Below are 11,067 nucleotides of genomic sequence, written 5' to 3' on the forward strand. Positions count from 1 at the left end.
ACGGGCAAACTGGGGACCAGATACATTAACACAGGGGATCAAATTTCCTAAATTAACGAGATCATTCATTTACTTACACAATCCGAAGCTGGAAATAAAAGAATTAGTACAAATATTCAAATACCTCTCTTCGATGCGTGAACATTGAGACAGACACACTGAGGGCACGTCTGCTCACTTACCCGTCTTCTGAAACACCAAAATATCACAGGCACCTGGAGGTCCTCCTGGGCCCCGGTGGAGCGGGTGGTCGAACCACTTGGCCATGACCAACCTCTCCACCCCAAATCTTGTAACACGGGAAAGTCATTGACTTTTACCTGCCTGTGCTGTCTCTCTGATCCCCTACCTAGGGGTAAGGTTGGCACTACTGTACTACAGAACTACTTCCCAACAAAGATTTGGCCACGCTTTACGGAAAGGTGTGAGGAGGATTAGGAAAGTTCATGTGCAGATTCACATTCACGTACAAGAAATGCGTATACGTATTATGAAGCCTGACACATTTCTTTCCACCTGTCCACATGGGTTCTGTTGCATCCGCGGCCGGCCGCGTCGTGTAATAAAATTGGCTGCGGAGCCGCGTCTGTTTCTATTTCCTGGTGCGATCGAGCAGCAAAACCTGCTGCTTATAGAGAGGAAACTAATCTACCGTTTCATCACCCCATGCGTGGATGGAAAGAAATGATCCGGAATGTTCTTCTCATGGGAGGACAATTCTGGTTCATTTCTTTTACCAATGTTATGTTCTATGCTTACTTAACAGAAAAATGGAAACAATTGCAAACAGTAGTTTGTGCTATAGAAAAGGATAAAAGAATTGCAACGTCCTTCTCTCTGGCATGAATGAATATTCCCGCTATGAGCGGATCAAATATGCGGCCACTTGGCATAAGGCGATGGCATTAAAACGACCTAGACAGTGAATAACATAGGAAATGTTAAATTAACCTCACCAAACAAGTGATGACCATTCAAAATCATTCATTTTGTGATGAACATTTGAGTTAAAATGAACCACTGAAACGTCATTTGTAAAATCAGATGGTGCTGCCAAGCACATTAAAATTCTAAGTGAAATGTGCAAGATCAACAAACAAATCCAATAATGCTAAAATAATTAATGAAAGAATTTACGTTAAGATGAGCCAAAGAAACGTCAATTGCAAAATCAAATGAAGCTGACATACACTTCAAAATCTGAGGGAAAGGTGCAAAATTAACAAGTAAGTTAGGCATAAAATTCTGTTGGCGCCCGTTTTACACTATGGGCAAAACAAAACAAAATATTGTTATGGAACGACTTAATACTATACCACATCAAGACGTCCGTGTCTTAGCAATCAATTATCAAAGGATTTCTCAAACACACCTTAAAGAAAACTAATTTTACTTATCTATCTATTATGTAAGTGCAAAACTAAAAAATTCATGTGAAATATCAAGTTATTCGTGAAAATTGTACTACTATAACGGAGACAAAAGTTTTTTCCAGGTAACATCACAAACATCACGAAATAGAAGAACACCTTATGTTCATTAAATCCTTACCAACATGGACATGTGCAAACACACATCAACAAATTACAATAGAAGTATTCTAATTCACATAAAGGAACATCAAGAAACGATGACAATTATAAGAACCCAAGTTATTTGATACTAAAATTAAATGTTACCTTACTACACAAACAACGACAAAAGCCTCTAAACAATATGGGACAACGCCCACACTGTGCACGTCACAACTAATTTCATAAGCTAGATACACAAAGAAAATAACACTAAAGTTATCTGCAATGTTAAAAACACTGGGATTAGTACAGAAACAACAACAAAAGACACATACTTCAGATACATAATAAAATTAAAGAACCACTAACCTAACCTGTTGACAGACTCCAAATGAACATGATTAAAAAAGTCAACAAAAAAACTTCAAGTGAACTATCATAAAGATAAATTATCCAAACTCAACACTGTGCCACATAGCACTAAAAGAAACGTACAAAATAGTGGCAAACATTAGAACAGAGAAAAGTTCTTACAAAAATCGATGGACCTGAAAATAAACAAACACAAAATGCACTTTGCCTACTTTCATATCGTCACACGCCAATCGACAATGTACCACAGCCTAGGGGTAATGGGAGGGTATTCTTCCAAAGATACTTGGAGGACAACCTAACTTCACATCCAAGTGCCGGTGACTCCGTATGCCGTCTGTTTATGTGATCATGTACCTCGCGAAACACGACGTAACAGCATGGCCCACTCCTCTTACATCTGTTCATCAGCTCCGCCACCCGTGCCTATCACTAACCAGATTTCCTCTGAACAAAACTCCTCTGTTAACGTTTGTCAGTAAACTTTCAATATTACTATGACCTGAGCTATGGATCACCGATAAACTAGGCGAGTTCATCATGCTCTACTATTTCACTTGGTCATCATAATCGTATTGCCTGAGAGTTCATTTCTTCCTTTGTCGAACCATTCACAATGGCGCCTGTCTCAGTCCTCCTTTACTTTATGCCTACCTACCGATCCACAGAGTACATAATTGTTCATAGGTACCTTAGTCTTGGCAGCAATCATATCTCGTAAACAGTTCCTTTCTCTCCTTCTTCACGACAGAGCAGTTTGAAACACATCATCATTCATCAGTCCCATAATGTCTCGACGACAACTATAATGATGACAGCGAGGGCTACTGGAGACCAGGGTGACAGTCATCCGGTCGTCATTCCCCGCTGCATATAAGTGCTTCAGCGCCATACACCGCTGCTTCACCTCAGGGGTTACCCAACTTAAGGCGAGCAGTGTCCGCCGATGCTTGCCGTGGGGGTGTGTCAGATGACACAGCTGTTGACCGGCGCGCCGTGGCTATGGAGGTGGCCAGCCCGCTCATCTGGGGCGAGTGACGTCAGCAGCGGCTACCACTGTGATGCCTGCTGTCAGGTGTGTCTGATGATGGAGCTGTCGGCTAGCGCGGCGTGGCCCCTTGAGACTGGACAGCAGAGGCTCCCACTGTGATGCCTGCTGTGGGGCCTGTCTGATGACGCAGCTGTCAGCTAGCGAGGCGTGGCCCCTGAGACTGGCCGTAGGCTCAGCTGGGGTGAGTGATGTCAGCAGAGGCTCCCACCTGCAATTTTCCCTTTCACGCGAGGAGGGGTCGTAGCTGCCCTCAGCTGATCGCTTCACCGTCTCCGTCCCGCCAGGTGGCGGGAGAGTGCGACAGAGACAGGGCCAGGAGGGAGCGAGACACGCGCCAGCTCCAGGTAGGTAGTCCCGTTATGTCTCTTCCTCTCCACGCAGCCCCAGCCACTCTCCGTCCGCTTCACCACTCGGAGCGACTTGCACACATGCAAACACATTTTTGTAAATAAGATTTTACAAAGTACAACTTTCTCATTGTTCATCACAACTTATCCACAGGGTTTTATTTACAGTAAAATTAAAAGTAGTTCTATTGCAAAAATTATATCGATCCTTGTTTTATAGAATTGGAGGTGACAAAAACAATAATATCCAGATTAAAAAAATGAAACTGTTACGAACTACAATTGCAGTACTGTGGACCACCTCATAAGTGTACAATAAAATTGATGTACCAGTTAGAGCCTAAACAGATATTATATCTGAGCCTATTTACAACAATTTAACGTGCACCGATTTACCTCACAGCTTTTACAATTAAATCGAGGTGCCATTTAGACTTAAGTTATCTGGGCCTATTTTCTGAACACACGTTCACCTGTTCAGGGTTGAAGACTGACTAATCAACCGATGAAGGTATTGAAGTTTCATAGGAATGGAATAGGTTTATGGTTGTCCTTCATCCTACACCGCAACCACAAATCACTACATTGATACCATTTCCACAACTTTGTTTACAATCATGAAAGAAATTAGGCTGCTTGGTTAAATTATTCCACTAACTACTTCCAGTCCTTACACCAAAATTTACAAGAAGAGTAACCCTCTACCAATGAAATCAAATTACTAAACATGAGAAATCTGTTCTGGCAACACAACTGTCAGTCATTAAATACTTCTCCTTCCCCCCCCCCCCCTTTTTTTCGAACTGCGTCTACATCATTCTTTCACTGCTTCTTGCCATTCGATCTGCAAACACGACTTCCTTCCACCTTACCAAACATTGCCTGGTTGTCATTCTTTAATCTCTCTTTACTTGTACTAAATTGGTACCACCTACAAAATGACATGAGAACCTGCTAACAAAAGAAATTCACTTACATCAACATGTGCACCACATGGTTTCAAATTTCAGAACACACCAAAGAATCTATATTAATAAAACATTACAGGTAACATCGTCTTAATTACTCGCTGTTGGACTTGGAATGATGTACAAATCTCCGCAGCCTCGTCACTGCTTTTTATCGACTGAGTCACGCATCCATTTGCATTCATGGCTTCTCCTAGTCCTTGCGGGTACTACCTCTGATACTCACTCTCTGTCACTCTGGAAACTTCAAGAAATGAACCCCAGGCCCCCAAGGCCCACAAATCAGCGCTCTTTCTGGCGCCACATCCTTATCTCCTGAAACACATGAAATTATTAGACGTAAATCACGAACAAATGCGCAATATTCGCGCTAACTCCTACACGAAACTGAAACTTCATTCCTGTACATATTAACCAGAAACCTTCGAGTATGAACTTGTCTCGTCCCCGCACATCTAAAGGATCAATCCCTACTATCAACAACTACATAAACAGTCTACATGAAAATTCTTAACATAAACATATTCAATACGTAATCCATGAAAAACAAGGGGCTACTTCCGCCAGGATAATTATTCACGAAAAGTTTTAAACTGGATATATGGTGTAATCCGCGACTCTTCCTAGATCTCAGAGTCTCAATCTCATAGCTGTTCTCATGAACCTTCCTCTTAACACGATATGGTCCAACATAAACATTAAAGAATTTGCTAGTTAGAAACTTGTGTTTCTTGGACAATCGATGTCCTTTTACAAGAACCTTGTCACCAGGTTTCAACGTCAGACGCCGTACATTCCCTTTCTGCCTCCTTTAGCGTCTCAGCGCTTCCCTTTGAATCATTCTGAGCGCAGCGTTGACAATCGCTCGATGCCTCTCCTTACCAGTGGGTGGAAAATTTACCAGCTCTCTTATTCTATCCGGAGGTGCTCTATTCTTCAAGACCAGCAGTGGACACATCCCCGTGCTCCCATGAGGAATCTCGTTGATATCATCTTGGAAACCTCCCAGAAACATATCCCATGTCCTGTGCCGTCGGCTATAGTAAATATTACAAAGCTTGCCTAATTCTTTTATAACCCTATCCCCAGGATTCGACGTCAGGTGGTACTTTGATATAAAGACGGTCTTAATCCCGTACCTTCTCATGGTCTCCTGCCACAACTTCGACCTATACAGCGGCCCGTTATCTGCGATGACTTTCTCGACCACTCCAATGTCTAGCACAAAACCGTTTATGAACGTCGCCGTTACGGTTCTCGCTGTGGCCTTTTTCAATGGAACGAATCTTACATACTTCGAAACCAGTGCCACAGCAAAACATACTGAAATCCGTTCTTAGTGCGCGGCAACGGCCCGAACAGGTCTGTCGCTGCGAATTCTCGGAGACGCGCGGGAACTATGGGGAATAGTGGGGCACGACAGGATACAGTAGAGGATTTGACCCTCTGACATACGTTACAAGTACGGAGCACCCTCGCTGCCATCTGCTCCATACTAATAAAGTATACCGACTCTCCCAACCTCCCACTGCACTTGCGCGCTCCAAAATGGCCATAACTCAAGTGGCAATACCAAATTAACTTGTTGACCAGCTCATCCAATATGCACTGATGCTGGTTCGGATTCTTTCGATAGAACAAGACGCCGCCTCTTACCAGGTAAAAACGTCGAAGCCGATCTTCGGCCGGGTCACTCAACTTCGCCTTGATCTCCCGCCAATTCTCGTCCTTGTCTTGTTCCCTACCTATTCTAGACAAAGCATCGCCTACGTACCTTTCAAACGGCACACCTTTCATAGAAAACAGGTCGTATACATTTTCGTTAGGATTAGTGTCCCTCTGTACTGCGAGTCCAATCGGACCTCGAGATAGTGCATCTGCCACTATGTTCTGTGTGCCATGCACGTAGTGGACCTCAAATTAAAATTCCTGCAGAAATAGCGCCCATCTAATCAATCGCTGGTGAGTAAGTTTTGCTGTCATCAGGAATTGTAGAGCCATATGGTCTGTATATACCTTTGTGACACGGCCAAACAAGTAATACCTGAATTTGTGAAACCCCCAGACCATCGCTAACGCCTCTAGTTCAATCATGGAGTAGTTTTGCTCCGCCTTATTGAGCACAGGGCTCGCGAAGGCAACGGGCTTTGGCACCACACCATCGTTCTCTTCCCACTCCTGGAATAGAACAACACCTAAGCACGCCCGGGAGCTATCCGTGGCCATACAAAAGGGTTTGGACAAATCCGGATGTACAAGCAGAGGAGATGACATCAACGCATCTTTTAAACTTTCAAATTCCCGTTGCGCAGCATTACTCCACTTCCATACAGTGTCTTTTCCCGTCAGGGCACACAGACAAGGTTTCCAGATTCCTTTAATTTTGATAAATCTTTTATAGAAATTAATGATCCCAAGATACGCCCGCAACTGTCTCTTACTCTTATAGACTGGATACTCTTTGATTGCCCGGATTTTTTCCGGGTCTGGGCGAATCCCGTCAGTGGTTACTATGTGCCAAAGAAACTTGATCTCTCGTCGTCCTAATTCAGATTTCTGTAAATACACTCCTGGAAATGGAAAAAAGAACACAGTGACACCGGTGTGTCAGACCCACCATACTTGCTCCGGACACTGCGAGAGGGCTGTACAAGCAATGATCACACGCACGGCACAGCGGACACACCAGGAACCGCGGTGTTGGCCGTCGAATGGCGCTAGCTGCGCAGCATTTGTGCACCGCCGCCGTCAGTGTCAGCCAGTTTGCCGTGGCATACGGAGCTCCATCGCAGTCTTTAACACTGGTAGCATGCCGCGACAGCGTGGACGTGAACCGTATGTGCAGTTGACGGACTTTGAGCGAGGGCGTATAGTGGGCATGCGGGAGGCCGGGTGGACGTACCGCCGAATTGCTCAACACGTGGGGCGTGAGGTCTCCACAGTACATCGATGTTGTCGCCAGTGGTCGGCGGAAGGCGCACGTGCCCGTCGACCTGGGACCGGACCGCAGCGACGCACGGATGCACGCCAAGACCGTAGGATCCTACGCAGTGCCGTAGGGGACCGCACCGCCACTTCCCAGCAAATTAGGGACACTGTTGCTCCTGGGGTATCGGCGAGGACCATTCGCAACCGTCTCCATGAAGCTGGGCTACGGTCCCGCACACCGTTAGGCCGTCTTCCGCTCACGCCCCAACATCGTGCAGCCCGCCTCCAGTGGTGTCGCGACAGGCGTGAATGGAGGGACGAATGGAGACGTGTCGTCTTCAGCGATGAGAGTCGCTTCTGCCTTGGTGCCAATGATGGTCGTATGCGTGTTTGGCGCCGTGCAGGTGAGCGCCACAATCAGGACTGCATACGACTGAGGCACACAGGGCCAACACCCGGCATCATGGTGTGGGGAGCGATCTCCTACACTGGCCGTACACCACTGGTGATCGTCGAGGGGACACTGAATAGTGTACGGTACATCCAAACCGTCATCGAACCCATCGTTCTACCATTCCTAGACCGGCAAGGGAACTTGCTGTTCCAACAGGACAATGCACGTCCGCATGTATCCCGTGCCACCCAACGTGCTCTAGAAGGTGTAAGTCAACTACCCTGGCCAGCAAGATCTCCGGATCTGTCCCCCATTGAGCATGTTTGGGACTGGATGAAGCGTCGTCTCACGCGGTCTGCACGTCCAGCACGAACGCTGGTCCAACTGAGGCGCCCTGTGGAAATGGCATGGCAAGCCGTTCCACAGGACTACATCCAGCATGTCTACGATCGTCTCCATGGGAGAATAGCAGCCTGCATTGCTGCGAAAGGTGGATATACACTGTACTAGTGCCGACATTGTGCATGCTCTGTTGCCTGTGTCTACGTGCCTGTGGTTCTGTCAGTGTGATCATGTGATGTATCTGACCCCAGGAATGTGTCAATAAATTTTTCCCTTCCTGGGACAATGAATTCACGGTGTTCTTATTTCAATTTCCAGGAGTGTATATTGTCACCCCACATCGTCCAAAAGCCTGTAAAACTTCATTCAGGACGTCATTATTGTCGTACCACGTCTTCTCCTTGATGAGTATGTCGTCCACGTAAAGTGTAATCCTACGCCGCCACGATTAGGGAAACACTGTACCTAACGCCCGGATATATACGGCGGAAGACACATTGAGTCCGAATGGGAGTTTCCGGTAAACATAACATCGCCCACACCATAAGAATGCCGTATATTTTCTACAGGATTCGTCCAACTCTACTTGCCAGCAACTCGACTTCATGTCAAGGGAGCTGAGAAATGATACGCCATGAAACTTCTGCTCAAATGGTTCAAATGTCTCTGAGCACTATGGGACTTAACAGGTGTGGTTATCAGTCCCCTAGAACTTGGAACTTACTTAAGGACATCACACACATCCATGCCCGAGGCAGGATTCGAACCTGCGAGCGTAGCAGTCGCACGGTTCCGGACTGCGCGCCTAGAACCGCGAGACCACCGCGGCCGGCGAAACTTCTGCAACAGCTCATCTAGTGTCTCAGGCCTATACGTTTCAGTGTCGATGATAGTATTTATTTGGCGTGAATCAAGGACTAGCCTTACTGAGCCATTCTTCTTGGGGATGCATAAAATCGGGCTGTTATAGGAACTAACACCCGGTTCTATAACTCCTTGTAGTAACATTGACTCTATCTCACGTGACACTTTCTCTCTGTACGAAAGCGGTACGACCCACGGTCACTCGGAAAATGGCTTATGGGGTTTAACCCCCAACTTGTAGGTAAAACCTCTTATAGTGCCTGTGTGTCCCAAAAACACACGGCCGTTCCTTTGGAAAATACCGTTCACGCTGTTACGGATCCCATCATCTTTAATGTGACCCACTTTCTCGTTCATTACAGAGTCCAAATCTATCGCATCTGATTCTTTGTTATCCTGTGTTTCTAGTTTGATCCTCGCATTGCCTTGGCCCAAATGTCCTGTGTCCACTGACAGTCTAAGAGACTCGACTATATGCGCGTCTACTTTTATAGCGTCATCGAATTCCATCCTAATTTCTTCGTCACCAATTTTTATGGAGGCAAATCCACGTTGCAGATCCAAGGTGACTTGGTACCGGCCGACAAAATCAATCCCTAATATGGCCTCAACCGTCATTCTTTCTACTACCAAGAACACAACACTAATAGTTTTCTCTTTGCACACACACTCAACTTGACTTTGCCTTTTCACTTCGATGCTTTGTCCAGGCACAGCACCTCGCACCTTCGTACGCTGTAGTGGCAACGTCGGCTACTTCACATCTCCCCTACAACAATTAAATACGTCTTCCCTTATAAAAGATGCTTGACTCCCTGAGTCTAAGATACAAGGAATTATTACGTTATTTACATCCACGCTGGCAATTGGTGATTTAAATCCCGGATACTCCTCCGGTTCCTCCAAAAGAACTTCCCTCATCTCACCGTAATCTATGTACAAATCTGACTTATTATCTATCCCCTTTATTATCAGACTCAGGAGCCGCGCTTGCCTGTCAAATTGTTTCGCTCGCCACTACTGCCGCATCATTCTCCCTAATATCCTGTCGTGGATCTACTGGCCTTATTTCGACATCAGGAGAGTCCGAGTAGCCAGTATAGCTAGCTCCATTACCATAATTGTTCCATCTCCGTTGATTTCGTCCCCGGTTATTTGAAGGGCCATAACCTCTCCCACGTCCGTTACCATATTGCGTGTATGACACATAGTTTACGTTCCTGTACCTTTGCTAATAGCCGTTATGCTCATGGCGTTCGTGTTCATTTCTCCGCACTTCTTGCGCTTGGTTCGTCACACTTTCTTCCCCTAATTCTTGTAACAACTGCTGGAAGGCAGCCACCTCATGCATGCTCCTTCCCACGATTGTTATCTCCCTACGTAGTCTATACGGTAGTTTCGTCAGGCAAATTCTGATCAACTCCGCGTCTCCATACGGAACATCCAGGTATTGATTATCTTTGACCATTTCTTGGAAGTACCGTACCGGATTCTTCTCAGTATGGTTCTGGCAATTTTCTTTCATTAAAATGTTCAATTTTGTCCTGTCCTGTATGCCTTTCGACCAGAACTCATTCAGAAACGCTTTACAAAAATCTTGATACGTCACACAGTCTCTTATCGCTAATTGCATCTTGGCACTTGCTTCGTCACGAAGGTGAGTGCATACAAAGCGTCTCTTCATTTTATCACCTCACGAAGTCGGCATCGTATCTTGAAATTGCCCCAACCACACAAGCGGGTGTTGTCAATTATTCGAGTCAGGATATACCGAATACTTTAGTACTGACACAAAGTGCCTGCGGCATTCCTCCTCATCTTGATCGACTTCTCGTGAACGAGCTCCCACGGTGGGGCCTGCTACTGGCTCTCTTATTTCGCAAAGACGCTCCTCCAATTCTTTTACGTCCTCCGAAGCATGTGAGGCGCGCCCATTGAATCATCGGAATTCATCGAATTTGCCTCTTCATTTCGCCGTGCCGTCTCATCTCTCAACAGTTTCGCTATCGCCTCCCTATTCTGGCGGTTGATATCTTCTTGTGCCTGACGGAAACTCATTAACGACTGAACTTCCTCACTATCTTTTACTACATTATGCGCCTGTAGCGCATCTAGTCGCTTACCAAATTAGTTAATTTTCTTTTCGACCCTAGTCGTCGTTACAACACCCTCTGCAATCACGTCTTCTATGTGTTCGTTCACTGCCTCGAATCTTTCGTTAACTGTTCTTTCATTCCCCTCGACCCTCTCTTGTAGTGAATCTGTTATAATGTTTTGCTCCTTAAAT

Source organism: Schistocerca piceifrons, chromosome 7 (genome assembly GCF_021461385.2).
Source record: "Schistocerca piceifrons isolate TAMUIC-IGC-003096 chromosome 7, iqSchPice1.1, whole genome shotgun sequence".
In the NCBI taxonomy this organism is placed as follows: domain Eukaryota; kingdom Metazoa; phylum Arthropoda; class Insecta; order Orthoptera; family Acrididae; genus Schistocerca; species Schistocerca piceifrons.